This window comes from Pongo pygmaeus, chromosome 4 (assembly GCF_028885625.2).
Source record: "Pongo pygmaeus isolate AG05252 chromosome 4, NHGRI_mPonPyg2-v2.0_pri, whole genome shotgun sequence".
Classification (NCBI taxonomy): Eukaryota; Metazoa; Chordata; class Mammalia; order Primates; family Hominidae; genus Pongo; species Pongo pygmaeus.
In genome coordinates this window covers 23,552,422-23,568,771 of record NC_072377.2, presented here as the reverse complement: position 1 = coordinate 23,568,771, position 16,350 = coordinate 23,552,422, and the positions used below count along the sequence as shown (strand labels likewise).

Genomic DNA, 16,350 nt, shown 5'->3' with positions numbered 1-16,350 from the left:
TTTTTCCAGTGTGAATTAAGCTCATAATACACTGCATGGACTTCTGTGATTTTAGTCTAAACTACATTTAAAATTATGGAATATGCAATAGATACACAAAGAATACCTCTTGAAATAATGTAACTTTGAACTGAAAGCATGTTAGATCCATATTTGAACAAGTTAAATTTACAGTCATTTATTTCCAGATTATCCCTTAACACAAAACATCTGTTCTAGAATAAATTGCTTCATCACAAAAGTATATGCTAATATGGAACTGGCACAAAATAAGGGCTTAGTAATTGTTTGACGTAATTAATTTGTGGTTGTTAGCTAAACGCAGGCTCTTCCATTAGAAGCTACTCTCGCATTAATCTCATGTCTTACTCTCAATTTGTTAATTTTAATTTAGTTCCCATTTCATAGCTTTGCCTGTAATAAGTTCTTGATAAGTACCAATTAAAGGAATTTGAGGAAAATTTAAGTGAAAATAATAAGATTGTGCCTATGGTATGTTATATCGGTTGGAATGATTTGAAATCAAGTAACAGAAAATGTACTTTCCTGAGAAGAAAATAAAATATTGGAATGCCATAGAGTAGAAAATAAAGATAAATTTTATTATATCAGATTTCAGGAAGGACATTCTGCATGGGTAAGGACTTAATGTCACATTTTTAGGTGCAGAGGTCAGAGTGACTCATCTTCAACTGTCTCCCGCATATATTCAGTTCAACTCAGGATTTCTAGGATAGACAGAGACACAGGTTGAATCAAGTTGAGTGGTGTGATTTAATTGTAAATAATGTATGGCTGTTATATATATGTATAGTAATAAAACTTAGCAATAGATTATTTTGGAGATATTATATCTGAATATACAAAACTATGTACCCAACTCTTTATTGAGGCAGAGAGCTGTTTTAAGATAGTCAATCAGGATAAAGTTGAATGGCATAGTCAATCAGGATAAAGTTGAATGGCATAAGACAAATCTGTCTGAAGACCTGTAGGGACTATTACCAAAAGATGAAGAAATAGTTGTTTGATTGGCAAGCAGAGAAATGCAATAAGGTATTGCAATAAGGTATAGTGTCCAAGGCACAAGCACTGGTGCTACCTTTACAAATCACAAATTCAGACTTAAGCAAGTGCTAGGTTCGTGATCTCTGTCAAGGTTTAAACTACCCCATGCTTCTTTCTCATGATCATTAAAATGTCAATAATAATAATAATAACAACAATATCTGTTTTATAAGAGTGCTGGGTAAATTTAATGAATCTACAGACACAAAATTGTTTAGAAGAGTGTTTGGCACATAACGACTCAAATAATTATAATTGTTTATATTCCATATGGTTGATTAGTTCTCTGAGTTTGCAGGCATTTTTCTGCTTTTCTTTTCCATAATATGAGTTAAAGTTATTATGCCTTCAAGTAACATCCTGGAATACCTAGCAATTTAAAATGTTGGCTCTGTAATCGGATTTGGTTACAATCATGTGTTTTCCACTTAATTGCTGTGGAATATTGGCCAGGTGACAAACCATCTGAGATAAAAAATTGTATTAGTAACTGAAACTAATATTTACTTTTTTTGAAGAGGTTTATGAATAAACTAAACAAGATAATACATCCAAAATTCTTAGTATAGATTCCAACATTTCTTAAGTGATATAACATTTTATTATTCTACAATATTTATGAATACAGAGTATCAAATACCTTCACAAAATAATACATGTAATAAGTTAGAGGTCTGATCATTATGGGGGAAACTATAAATAGCCATGAAAGTACTTTCATCCTTCAAAACCAGGCTGGATTTGATGTATTTCTTTACGGCCCTTATTTTATGTTCTTCTATACATATTCAGGTATACAGTCTGTATGCCAGGGTTTCATTGTACCCTTATAATTAAATTTAATTGACATTTTGATGCTATTGGGATGTGGTACCTTTAATAGATTATGATGGCAGAGGACTTATACATAAATAGATTAATGAAGTTATTACAGGAGCAGGCTAATTATTGTGAGGGTGTGCTCTTGATTTAAAAAGAAAAAGAGTTTGGCTAAATTTCTCTCTCAGTTGCTTGCCCTTCCTTGACCTGCTGCCTTCCACTATGAAATAATGCAACACAAATGTCTTCACCGGATGCTGGCACCTTGATATTTTGCTTCCTAGCCTCTAGAGCCGCAAGTCACATAAACTTTTGCTGTTTATAAATTACCCAGCCTGTGATATTCTGTTTTAGCAGAAGAAAATGGAAAAATGTACTTTACAACTTCATTCTTTTTAAAACAAAATTTTTTTATGTGATAACCTATTACTAAGTTTTATTCAAATGTAATAATATATGTAAATGAGATAAATGTTTTTAAGCTATGTACTGCCTGGTGGATATTAAAGGCATGTAAAATTTCTATAGCAAATTAAATATTTAATTTAAGATTTAATTCGATTATTTTTATAATTTAAACTAATTATTTAATATTTAAATATAAGCTATTTACAATTACATCACATGAAGTTTTTTTAAAATATATGTCACATAGAAATTTGTCTTGTAATTAATAAATAGATGAATATCCTTCTGTCTTTAGTATTCTTAGAAACATTGACAGTAGAGTCTATCTGTTCTAGAGGTAATATAGTGTAACCAGAATTCTGAAATTGAAATTTGCTATATATGAAACCAACAGTATACTACATAATTTCTTCAAGGCTCATTTTCCTCATCTATAAAGGGTAACAATAATAAAATTATACTGTAGAATTACAGAAAGAATTAAATGAGATAATTCTTAATGCCTGGTGTATAGGAAAGGCATAATAATTATTATGGTTAAGTTAGTTATTTATTTGAATATTTAATTTATAATTGTTAATTAAATCACATTTAAATATATTTAAATTAATATTTATCCCTCATATTGGTTAACTCACTAGTACTATGAGTTGCTCTAATCAGTAAATGAAGTTTTTCAACAATTTTTAAATGGGAGCTAGAATCTAACAGATGCACCTTCACATCCATCACTTATTTCATCTCCCACACATTAACACAATATAGTTTTGGACAGAAACAGGATTCTGTAGCCAGACCAATCAGGCAGTGAAATTTGATTCTCTAATAAATATACACAGAGTTCACATATGAATTCTTGTTTTCCTAATTTTTTCAGTTGGACAATACTATCATATGCTTGTCACCATCAACCACTGATAGCTATTTACAATTTGTGGGATTTTTAATAGATGCATAGCTATACTGCAACAGTTAGACACATATTTCTGGTAAAACAGGTAGAAATAAATTAACTATTAAATATTCAGACTAATTGCATCTATGGTGTTCAAGGCTCAAAATGAAAAAGAAGGCACCAGCTTTAAGTAAAAGACTGGCAGTTGAACTCGCAATGTAGGTTCTATATACCAGTAACTCATTGCATCAGGTGAACCATTTGATATCTGACAACTTTAAGGTGGTGTTAAATCACAGGAAATTGAAACATTAAACTTCCTGATAGTTACCAGTCATGATGGTCCTAACAAATCACCAGAGGATATTTCAAATGACATATTATAGCTCATAATCCATCTACCTGAAAGTAGAAGGAGCTGAGGCTTTTGTGGCTTCTTCTTGTATTTTCCTGGTCTCAATGTTTTTCATCATTTTGCACTTGTATGTAGAAATATATGTAGCCATAAAGTGCTAACTGCATGTAGGGAGAGATTTGAGAAATTAATTAACTGGAAGCCAAATTAAATTTGTAATACAGGTGATCTTAGATAAAAAATTATACTTCATATTTGTGTTTCTACCCTTTTGGAGGACTTAATATAAACTTGGCATTGTCTGTGCTAACATTCACACAGAAACAAACTGCACTTTCTGAAAATAGGTGCACAGATCTATAAATAAATGAGAAAATAAATTTTCTACATTGAGAGGTCATTTTAAAAAAGAAAATAATGTTCTATGCTTTCTCTCCCACAGAGACCTTCCTCCATTTGAATACTTTAACATTAACAATATTATTATTATACAATTAAAGCTTTATTACCAGTGAAACCGAGATGTTTTAATGATAGAAATTATGTCATTTCATCTTATGTTAATTACAAAGAGGAAAATTACCTACTATATCTCATAATCTAATATTATCAAATTTCAGTAAGCAAGATTAGATTCCTATGTAAATCATACCTGAAAATTAAGGACATTTTTCAGTTCATATCATACACTATATTCTTTTCAAACTGTTTTTAAGAGTTTTCACTCCATTCTATTGCTTTTTTTTCCCCTATAAGACTTTGATGATTAAAGATTAAGTTTTATTTATTTACTCATTTCTAAAGAGCCCATATTTAATCACTATGATCAGCACAATCATAGCCAAATATATTTTATTTAAGAGGCCTAAGGTTTTAGAGTACTGATAATGGTGGGTAATTGGCACTCTTTCTATTTAGGGCGACTTAATCTGCTATTTAGAAAAAAAGAGAGATGGAAAAAGGCTACTTTCAGAAAATGCTTTGAAAAGTGAAAGGAAATGGCAGTAAATGAAAACAGAAAGCATAATGTTTCTATGATTGGAAGTGAATAAAAGACTTCCAATCTCACAATGTGTTCAAGGTAGTGAGAAAATATGTAGTTAATTTTAAGACTATTATTTTCAATATATTCATTTCTTTCCATAGAGATTTCAGACTATTTTTTATTATTGACACTTTTAAAACAAAAAAAAATATTTTTGTAAGGCAGAATGAAAAATATTGCCTCACAGTATTCTATATGTCTTTGAATATTAATATTAAATCTCAATCTTTTAAATAAATAAGAAATAGTACAAGTAGTAATTTTATAAAAGAAAATACTGTAATATTCTTAAGTAAACAGAACAAAGCATCATCACTAAAATAAATAAAAACATATAAAGCAGATTGCCCTTATATGTATTTGTCAGCACATTTAATGAAGTGTTTATTTAATACAAATAAAAGAGTTTATATCAATAAATATGAAATCTTTCAATTTCGCAAATAATTACATTTTGAAATATCTTAAAGTCAGCCAAAGGAATTTCTGCAAAATTGTACTGTGTAATTTAATTCACTAAGAAATAATTCTGCAATCAGTGCATATACTAGCTCGATGCCTCTTGAGTATAAATATTAACATTAGAATGGAGTGGTTAGTTTCAGGGGTCACACTGGAATAGTGCACAATCCAGTCCATGAGTGTAAAAGTTTCATTATTATACAAGGTTCATTTCCTTATCTGAAGAACATAGCCTTGGGGCAATCAACCTTTGAGGGGCCACGTTTAAAAACAGAGTTTAATCAGCTCTGATGCATTTTGGAAGAATCTGCAGAATTGGCTAAGAGGAAAAATTATTGTTGAGATAGCTTTGGAGAAAGATTTACTTGCAAAGAAAGGTTGAAAAGGGAACAAGATGGTCCCAACCAAATTAAAAAAAAAAAAACAAAAAACTTTTATTTAAAATGATAATCACAAGATTGCCAGAATTAACCAGGTTTACAAGGAAGCTGATTATGATGAAAAAAAAATTTACATGATTTTCACATCTCCTGGTGGTTATAGACCTTTAGACATCAACATTGCAAGTCAGAGTACAATTGGTTTGTGAAATCTAAGAAAGATAGAAGTCTCCAAGTTGCATTGATTAAGAAACTATAAGTAAACAGTGTGGCCATGTATTTTGTTTGCTTTAGAAGGCAAATTTGGGTTTCCTGACTCTGGGATCCTATGTGTACTCTTATCATCCATAAAGGCAGCAGAGGAAGTTTCCTGTTTTACTTCTACTTAGTCCTTCTTTGACTTAATCTTCTCTCAAAATAATTCAGAGTAGAAGACCTTTAGCTTTTTCTCAGGCCACCATGTTTTTTCAGTTTCATCCTCTTCACTGCTTCTTACCTCTCTAGCCACTTATCTTCTTTCTTGTTCTTCTATCTCTACTTGACCCCTGAATTTTTTTTTGTCTACTTGTTTTGTTTTTAATTTTTGTTTTGAGTTTTAAGTTGTTGGCTTTTGGCTCCAATTCTAAACTCTTTGCTTATCCTTCTCCAATATCTTTTTGTATATTATCTCATCTAGATATTATCTCCAATATCTTTTGGTATATTTTTGTATAATATCTTTAATATTGTGTATAAGTTCAAACATGCATCTCTAACCCCGATCATTTTTTTTCTTTATACCCTATGTATATATTTAACTTTATATTTAAAATCTCCTGTTAGATGTCTGACAAAAAGTCTGAAATCTTTGAGGTAGGCCTATAATGGGTATGACTATAACTGTTTGGTAATTAAATTGTTGATTGCCACACTCGTTCCTTTCTTAGTCTCCCCTTATCAGCCATATTTTTTCAGGACATGAATTCATTCAACCATGATTTTGTCATTGATTTCCATTCATTCTGTCCCCTTAAACATATCTCAATAAACATATATTCGAGAACACATTGAGAACATAAATATTCCTCTCAACCCAGACTGCCAAAGTCAATAACAGCAATTGCTGTTGGCTACACAACTGTCATGTTTTCTGAATTATTCTCTATGATTCTGCAATTAAATCTATTCTCCGTGCAGCATTCTGAGACATATTTTAAGTATTTTACCACATATATAATTAGTTTTTTAAAAACTTCACAGGTCTTCCCATACAATTTAAACTCCTTAATGAGATCTACAAATGTTTTTCTGCCTCTGCCTTGAACCGCCAGTCATAACCACTTCCAGTTCATTTCCATTTTTGTCACGCTTGACCATATGAAATATCTTTACCTTCATGTCCCCACTCTCATGACATTCTTTTCATGCCAAAAAATTATGAATCTTCAAAACATAGCTGAAGTGGTTTAAAAAAAGAATCTTTCTTGCTAATGCACCAACACCCTTAACTTCAGTAGTCTCTATCAACATACCAGGATTTGCTTTCTTTACACTAATCTGAATTTTCATCTATTTTGGCTTTTGAACTATAAGCTCCACTTTTTTTTTCTTCTGAGAGGGTCCATTAAAGACTATGTTGAAGCAAATTGTTCAACTTTTGCATCCCATGCTTGATATAGTTGCTGTCCATTATATGTCAACCCTATTTACATTAAATATGTAAATTAGGAAAATGAAGCAGAATGAGTTCCCCACAGTATTATAGAGAACTTTCCATTTGGAAGTTGAACAAAGCTTTCTTAAGAGAACATTGCATTTGAAAAATGATGAGACTGACTATAAAATATCTAATGAATAAACCTAAAATGCAATTGAAACCGTATAAGGTATATGATTATCCCCAATTAAATTAGCAAAGAGTGCTCTCAAAATATATTTAAAAATTCTTAAAGCCTCATATGCATATTGGACAGTATAAATATCATGAAGGGTATGATTCAAAATCTAAACATTCCTTTGTGACCCGTACCCACATAAAGAAATGAAACACCACGGAGTACTTCTGTGATATTCCGGAAGACTTCTCATGCTGTCATCCAATCACTACCAAGTTCTGAATTTCTAAGAATATGTTTTGTTTCTTTGCTCATATGAAACTAAAACTTGTGTTATTTGTCCATTTGTAATACATATTTGTGACATCAAAAATTGAAAGAATAAAGGTTAAAAAAGAAGAAAAAATGTCACTGCCCAGAGACAAATTTTGGTATAGATCCTTCTTTTCTAATCATACACATATAATTTTTAAAACAAAACAGTGATTGCATAACATATTTAGTTTTATAGTATATGTGAATATATTTCTTGCCATTAAATATTCTTTCCTATATGACTCTGAATGGTCTCATAATCTTTCATTGAGTGTTTGTGCTAAAATGTATTTAACCTACCTCCAATTGCTGACAGTTTAGACTGTTATAATTTTTTTCTCTGCTATTTGTTATGAACATTTTGATAGTTAAATCTTGGTACACTTGCTTGATTTTTTAAAAATTTTTATTATGGTAAAATACATATAACACGACATTTTCCATTTTAATTATTTTAAGTGTATAATTTAACAGCATTAATTACATTCATAGTGTTGTGCATATCTACTTTCAAAATTTCATTATCCCAAATAGAAACTCTGTATCTATTAAGCTATAACTCTGTCTTCTCCTAAATTGTGATAACCTTTAATCTACTGTCAGACTCTACAAATTTGCATATTATAGATATTGCATATAGTTGGACTTGTACAGTATTTATTTTTTGGTGTCTGGATTATTTCACTTTGCATGATGCTTTCAACGTTTTTCATGCTGTAGTGTGTATCAAAAATTTATTTGCTTTTGTGGCTGAATAATATTTCATTGTATGTATTATAGATTTTATTTTTTACATAGATGAAATCATGCTAATTTTCTCTTTTGTGTCTAGTTTACTGTGGTTAATTTGATATATGGATATTTATACATATTGTACATGCAGTAATAAATTATTTATTTTGATTATCATATAGTATTCCATTGTGAAAAATATATATGTCTATTTTACTGTTAAGCATTTGGGCATTTTGCCATTTTTTAGCTACTATGAATAATACTGCTGTGAAGATTCTAGTATATGTCCTATGGTAAACTTATGTTTTTCTGTTGGATATATACTTTGGTGCAGAATTTCTGATTCATATATCCTGTTTTGGTAGATAAAACCAAAGAGCTTCCCAATGTAATTACATCAATATATGTTATCACCACCGTGAGAATTCTACATCCTCACCAAAGTTAGCATTTTCTTTCTTTTTCATTTTTACCATTATGATGAGTATGTAGTAGTATATCATTGTGTTTTGAATTTGCCTTCTCCTTATAACTCCATTAATTCTTTTGACTTTTGTCCATATCCATATTTGATTTTCTGTCTTCTTTTCCATTCATCTGTTGAAATTGTTTATATATTCTGGATATACATGGTTGTAGTTAAGTATTGTGTAGTCATCTCTTATGATGTTCCTTGCCTTTTACCTTTTAGTATGTCTTTTGATAAATAAGAGTTTAGCCTTAATTCAGTCTAATTTATAAATTATTTTGCTCTTAAAATTAGCACTTCTGTTTTCAGTTTAAGAACACTTTGCTTATATCACAAAAATATTCTATTTCGCTATTTAATTATTGTTTCCTTTTTACATCTAGATCTGCAAATCTAGAATTTCTTTTTTGTACATAGTGTGAAGTAGTGGCCAAGATATATATATTTTTCCACATGGATTTGCAATTGTCTCAACACCGTTTATAGAAAACACTCTAGTTTCCTCATAGTACTGAACTATTACATTTACCTTTAATCAAGACTTCCATATATACTTCTATTTTTAGATTTGAGAAGTATTGATTTAAGAACTCATATTTAACTTTGTCACAATGTATAGTCTGGAGGGTGGCTATGATTGAGAAGTCACACTAGCAGGGAACATAACCCAACAAATACACAGCATAATGGTGATTGGAATGGGACAGAGAGGAAAAATTGATGATATGTACTGAAACCATAATGCCAAACTGATTTATGAACTGGTTGCATATAGGACATAAACAATTAATGCAGTAATAAACTTTAAGATGAACAAATCAAAAGAGAAAAAGACTTTTTTTAGTTAATGAACATAATGTTATAAGTTGTATCCATATTGTGTATAAATTTCTTATTAGCAGTATTAACAGATTGCCCAGTCACAATTTTTAAAAAAATGCCCCAAGCTCAGATGAAAGATAATTTGCATAGAGATAGATGATTATTGAAGTTTTGATATTGGAAGAAACTCTGAAATTAGACAATACATACAGTAAAGTAAGAATATTAATTTAATCATCCTCCTTGTGTTCATTCATTCTTCACAAGTAGTAATTACTACAGACAAGTCTTATGAGCCTGAGGTTGGTAATAGATTACATATTTATCAGAAATCAATTAGGGATGATTTTATTTTACATTTCATATTTGCCACATAAAACATTATGCATAGATCATTATGCATGACTATAAAAAGAGATTATATTTACAAATCTTCTATAACAATTAAATTTAAATCCAGTTTTATTAAAACTTTGGTGATAATAAACATCATCACTAATAATGACAAAAAGTGTTTTGTTTGCTGCCCTTTTTAGAAGTCAACATACTAAATATGTGCCCATTCCTTGAGTAACTTCTAGAATGTGGCATTGATTTATGCATAATTAGGGCAGGCAGCTACTCTATTAATGTGATTTGAGGGATTCTAAGAAAATCCCCTTTGAATAAATTAACTCCTAGTTGAATCTTTTAAAATTCCCACCATTAGTGTTTTTCCCTGTAGACACTTTATAGGGGATGTATACAGAGAGTTAGGCATTACATTCCCTTGGAGAGGTAACACATTATCTGGCTAATGAATTAACAGAGAATAATTGGTTTGATTTACCACCACTATCCCTATTCATACATTAGATAGATCCTGAAGGGAATAGGAAAGTAGAAAATGCAGATCATCAGCAACAGGAAAAGACAGGAAAGTCAGTGAACAAAGAAACAGCATATTTTTGTCTAAATGTTTGGATTGTGGCCAGAAAGCCCATGTGAAGACAGTCTGCTAGCGTTTGCATGTGTATACACATATTTATTTTATTATAGTATTTCATACTGTGTAAACATGGATACACATATACATGTATACACATATTTATTTTATTTCATATTGTATAAACTGTAATAAAATTTAATTCTATCAATATATTACAAACATATATGATATTGACACTTATCTAACACATTGCAGTTTCTGAGTACTTACAAATTAAGTACAATTTTCAACTGTTTGAAAATTTTACACTATATTGCAATCTAAAAATTGAATAATAGTTTTCCTATTACATTGGAAAACAATTGCATATATTTGCCTTTATAAAATTTATTTTAATGAAAACTGTTGTTTGATTACTATCTATTCTTCTTTGAATAGAACATTACTGAGAAATGAATGATGAAATTAGCATATGAAGGTACAAAGAAGAATGGACAGCAATCAGTCTTTTAGAGGGTTAATACTTTTACTTAAGGAGTATTATGACAAACTTTAAAATTTTACATTTAATAGAAAATGTCACTCTTCTGTATACAAATGGCATTTTTTTCTTCTTTGTACATTTTAGTACAGTCACTCTGAGAAAACAAAACAAAATATTTTGTCACACCATATTTTTATTCTATGTCAATGAATATTATCACTCTGGTCTTTTTTTTTTTATCTCTATAAATTTAAGGTGTACAAGTGTAATTTTGTTACTTGGATATGTTGCATAGTGGTAAAGTCTATTTTTTCCTTACCAGGTAAAACTTATATTGAAGGACTGTTTGTTGGGCTTGGTTTTAACTATCCTTCATCATCTATACTTTCATTCTACAAAGTAACATAAACGTGAATAGCTTTAAAGATATCTCTGTAGATCACATCTCACAAATGTATGTTACTCTTGACTTTTCTCTCTTGGGCTATAAACTTTACTGTCTGCCTATGTGAAGTATTCACTTAGAAGCCAAAATTTAGCACCCAGAAAGATCTCTAAATTTTTTGTACTGTGTTAAAATGTTCTTGCATTGCTGTAAAGAAATACTGGACTTAGGATGGTGGCTAACATCTATAATCCCAGCATTTTGGGAGGCCAAGGTGGTGATATCACTTGAGCTCAGAGGTTTGAGACCAACCTTGGCAACATGGCAAAAACCCGCCTCTACAAATAATACAAAAATTAGCTGGTGCAGTGCTGTGTGCCTGTAGCCCCAGCTACTCAGGAGGCTGAGGTAGGAGGATCACTTGAATCCAGGAAGCAGAGGTTGCAGAGAGCTGAGATTGCATCACTGCGCTCCAGCCTGGGTGACAGAGTGAGACTCTGTCTAGAAAAAAAAAATAAAAATAAATAAATGCATACATACATATCTGAGACTGGATAACTTATAAAGAAAATATATTAGACTCATGGTTCTGCAGGCTTTACAGGAAGCATGGCACTGTCATCTGCTCAGCTTCTTAGGAGGCCACAGGAAACTTATCATGATGGCAGAAGATGAAGGTGGAGCAGTCACATCACATGGCAAGAATGGGAACAAGAGACTAATGGCACGGAGGTGCCATACACTTTTAAATGACCAAATCTTGTGAGAACTTACTCCATTTATGGGAACTCCACCTCCATGATCCAATCACTTCCCACCAGGTCCAATTTCAATGTGAGATTTTGATGGAACAAATATCCAAAGTACATCATTCTGCTCCTGCCCCCACAAAGTTTCATGTCCTTCTCACATTCAAAACACAATCATGCCTTCCCATTTGTCCCCTAAAGTCTTAACTTATTCCAGCGTTAATTCAAAAATCCAAAGTCCCAAATCTCATCTGAGGCAAGGTGAGTCTCTTCCTCCTATGAGCCTGTAAAATATAAAACAAGCTATTTACTTCCAAGATAAAATGGGGATATAGGTATTGGATAGACATCGGCATCCTAAAAGGGAGTAATCTACCAAAAGAAAGGAGCTACAGGCCTCATGCAAATTTCAATCCCAGTGGGGCAGTCATTAAATCCTAAAGTTCCAGAATATTCTCCTTTGACTTCATGTCCCATGTCCAGGGCACACTGGTACAAGAGGTAGGCTCCCAAGTCCTTGAGCAGGTCTGCTTCTGAGGATTTGCAGGGTGCAGCCTCCAAGACTGCTCTCATGGGCTGGAGTTGAGTGACTGTGGCATTTTCAGGTGTAGGGTGAAAGCTGCTGGTAGATTTAACATTCTTGGGTCTGGAGGATGTTGGCCCTCTTCCCGCAGCTCCACTAGGAAGTGTCCTGGTTGGGACTCTGTATAGAGCCTCCAACACCACATTTTCCCTCCACACTGCCCTAGTAGAGGTTCTCAGTGTGGGCTTTACCTGTGCAGCAGGCTTTTGCTTAGACATCTAGGATTTTCCATGCATCCTTCAAAATTGGTGGAGGCTGCCAAGAATCCACCAGTCTTGCACTCTGTGCACCTGTAGGTTTGACACCACATAAAAGCCCCCAAGGCTTATGGCGTGCATTCTCTGAAGTGGCAGCCTGTGCTGTACTTGGGCCTCGTTGAGCCATGACTGGAGCCGGAGCAGCAGGGATGTGGGGAGCAGAATCCTGAGGCTGTGTAGGGCCATGAGGCTCTGGATCTTGCACACAAAATTATTCGGTCCTCCTAGGTTTCCAGGCCTGTAATGGGAAGAACGTCCATGAAGGTCTCTAAAATGCCTTTGAGGTCTTTTTTGCATTAGCTTGGATATTAGCATTTGGTTCTTTTTTAATTATGCAAATATCTCTGGTGAGTGATTGCTCCACAGCCTGCTTGAATTCCTCACCTGAAATTAGGCTTTTGTTTTCTACCACATGGCCAGGCTGCAAATTTTCCAAACTTTTATGCTCTGCTTCCTGTTTAATATAAATTCCAACTGTAAGTCACTTATTTGCTCATGTGTCTGAGTATAGGCTGTTAGAAGCAGCCAGATTTTGAATTCTTTGATGCCTAGAAATTTCTTTTGCCAGATATCCCAAATCATGATTCTTTAGTTGAAACTTCCACAGACGCCTAGAGCATAAATAGAACGCAGCCAAGTTTTTTGCTAAAGCATAAGGTGTGATCATCCTCCAGTTCCTAGTAAGTTACTTAACCTCTATCTGAGCCCTCAGCAGCCTGGCCTTCACTGTTTGTATTACTTTAAACATTTTGGTCACAACCATTTAACCAGTCTTAAGAAATTCCAAACTTTCCTTCATCTTTCTGTCTTTTACTGAGCCCTCCAAAGCCTTCCAATCTCTGCCCATTACCCAGCTCTAAAGGTGCTTTCACATTTTCAGTCTTGATAGCAATGTCCCATTCCTCAATACCAATTTTTCTGTGTTAGCTGTTCTTGCATTGCTGTAAAGAAATATCTGAAACTGGGTAATTTATAAAGAAAAGAGTTTTAATTGGCTCACGTTTCTACAGCAAGCATGGTGATAAGGTCTACTTGGCTTCTGGGGATGCTTCAGGAAGCTTATAATCATGACAGAAGACAAAAGGGGAGCACGCATGTCACATGGTGAGAAAGGGAGCGAGAGAAATGACAGGGGAGGTGCCACACTTTTAAATGACCAGATCTCAGGAGAACTCACTTTATTCATTAAAACTCTGCTCCCCATGATCCAATCACTTCCCCCAGGCCCCACCCCATATATTAGGGATTAAATTTATACATGAGATTTGGGCAGAAACAAATATTCAAACTGTATCATACACCTTCAACTTTCACTGTTCTACTCTTCCCCATTATAGTACTATCCTCTTGTGAGATTCCAATGAGAAACATAGAAGTCACTCTTAATATCTTTCCTTTTTTCTACAATTCAATTAATCAGCAAATGTTGTAGGAAGTTTTCCGCATAACTGCCTTATTATTTCTCCTGTTCCTTCCTTTAGTCCAAAGCTTCATTGTATTCAATGTGTACTATTGCAGTGTATAATTATTGTTGTATCTGTTTTACTTTTTTGTGTACAATGACATGGTGTGAAAAAATCATTTTTAATTGGCTCTATGAACAAATGTCAGACAACAAGAATAATATTTGAGGACAGAATAAAGACAATCAATTTTATATCATAATGAAATATTTGGTTGTATTTTTGCCTGATTTAAATAGGAAGGCAGGCAACTAATAAATTTTTTAAAGTTTTAAATAAAAATAATTTGTAACTTTGGAGGTAAAGTGTGGAAGAAATAATTTTAGTACCATTGGCAACTTCAATCAGTTTCTATAGTAAAATACAAGAAGACATGGAGAAATCTAAGAGAAAAGTAACCAGTTTGGAAACAGACACGATAGGAAAGAAGTACAGAGAGCTTAGATATGAAGGATTGAAAATGAAGATCAATTCTTATTCCAATTCACAAAAAAAAAAACTATAAATGCCTTTTGGCCTTATCACTAATCTTTATGACAGGATCCAAAAATCTTAGACATCTTGCCCATTGATAAAATTTCTATGTGGAACAATCATTTGTAGTAAATACTATCAGTTAGCAAAGTGGCTCATGGAAGAAAACTAAGGTTGTGGTATTCCCAAAGAATCCCAAAAGAGAGAAAGAAAAAGATAACTGACTGTGTAGCTGGCTAAATCTACTTGGGAGTGTGGTACAGAGTCTATCAGTGTTCTACCCATATCCCCCTTGCATTGATACTTAAATGCATACTAGCCCATCTTTCAGTTACTTCCACCTTGCTTGAGGACGTTCACTGGCCTGGAACCCATTCAGTCCTTAGGTAAGTCAGGCCAGAGATGCAGGAATTAACAGTCTTCTGAGAGTGGCCCACATGCAATGGTGGTTTCTGCACAAATATCCCATCTTTCTTGCTTCTTGGGAGGAATAACTCTGCGGAGCAAGTTGCACACCATCTCTTAGGTTTCCCTAGTGGAATTAAGCTCCAGTTGTAACTTTCTCCGTTGTGTTGCTTGTACATATCTTTCCCTCTTTCCCTTACATATCTTACTTCCCATTCAACTGTTAGGGACTCCTAGAAACATCTTTGCAGTAGTAAACTACTTCAATCTTTTTGTCAAAGTGTCTGCTTCTGGGAAAAATCTGAATTATGGCTATTGGTGCAGAAAAGGATCCTAGAAAACAAAATGTCATGATGGAAATTTGAAATTGAATATCTTGCCAGCCACATGGCAACAAGGACCATGTTGCTGACAGTCAGTGAGGTGACAAATATAGCATTACAATACTAAAACACTCACATGTTAAGACTCGCACACAGGAAATTAGGTTGTGATTCAGAACAGATGGAAATGCACTGATCCATGGAACATGTCTAGCATTTGAGAAAATGGGAGCAACGTGAATGATGAGATTCTATTGATTTTTAATCAAATTGTGGGATTGTGTTTGAAAAAAAGAAAAAACAGATAAAGCAGTATTGAGCTCCTGGTGATGATGTATTCCTCCACAGAATTTTTGTGTTTGTCCTTGATTCTGCCAGGAACCTCAGGACAAAAACCAGAAACTCAGGCTAAAAGCAGACCAAGTATATCACATCAACAACTGATATAATTTGGATCTGGGTTTTATTCTTTATGTGAGTTTGTTTATTTCTAATTTGACTAGTTAGTATATCTTCAAATTGCACATTTTTCTTGGTGAATTATAAACTTCAAGTTTTTGTTTCCTTGACCTATGTGCTCCTGAAACTCTGTTTCACTTCTTATCCACTCATCCTGTGAACTTCTTAGAATGGTAAAATTAGAAATTGAATTTACTGGCCAGGCGCGGTGGCTGATGATGCCTGTAATCCCAGCAATTTGGGAGGCTGAGGC

General features: G+C 33.0%; 1 long non-coding RNA gene across 10 annotated transcripts in view; it reads right to left on the bottom strand.

The window, feature by feature from the left end:
- Positions 1-8,240: 8,240 nt before the first annotated feature.
- The window catches only part of LOC134739581 (uncharacterized), a 34,851-nt gene continuing 26,741 nt past the window's right edge, over positions 8,241-16,350 (bottom strand). For 4 of the 10 annotated variants that reach the window (XR_010126370.1, XR_010126368.1, XR_010126374.1 and 1 more), the window contains one exon: positions 8,243-13,211. This is a non-coding gene — a long non-coding RNA (uncharacterized LOC134739581). Of the gene's footprint in view, positions 13,212-16,350 lie in introns of all 10 variants that reach the window. The other 6 variants (XR_010126367.1, XR_010126373.1, XR_010126376.1 and 3 more) reach the window with 5 other exon arrangements.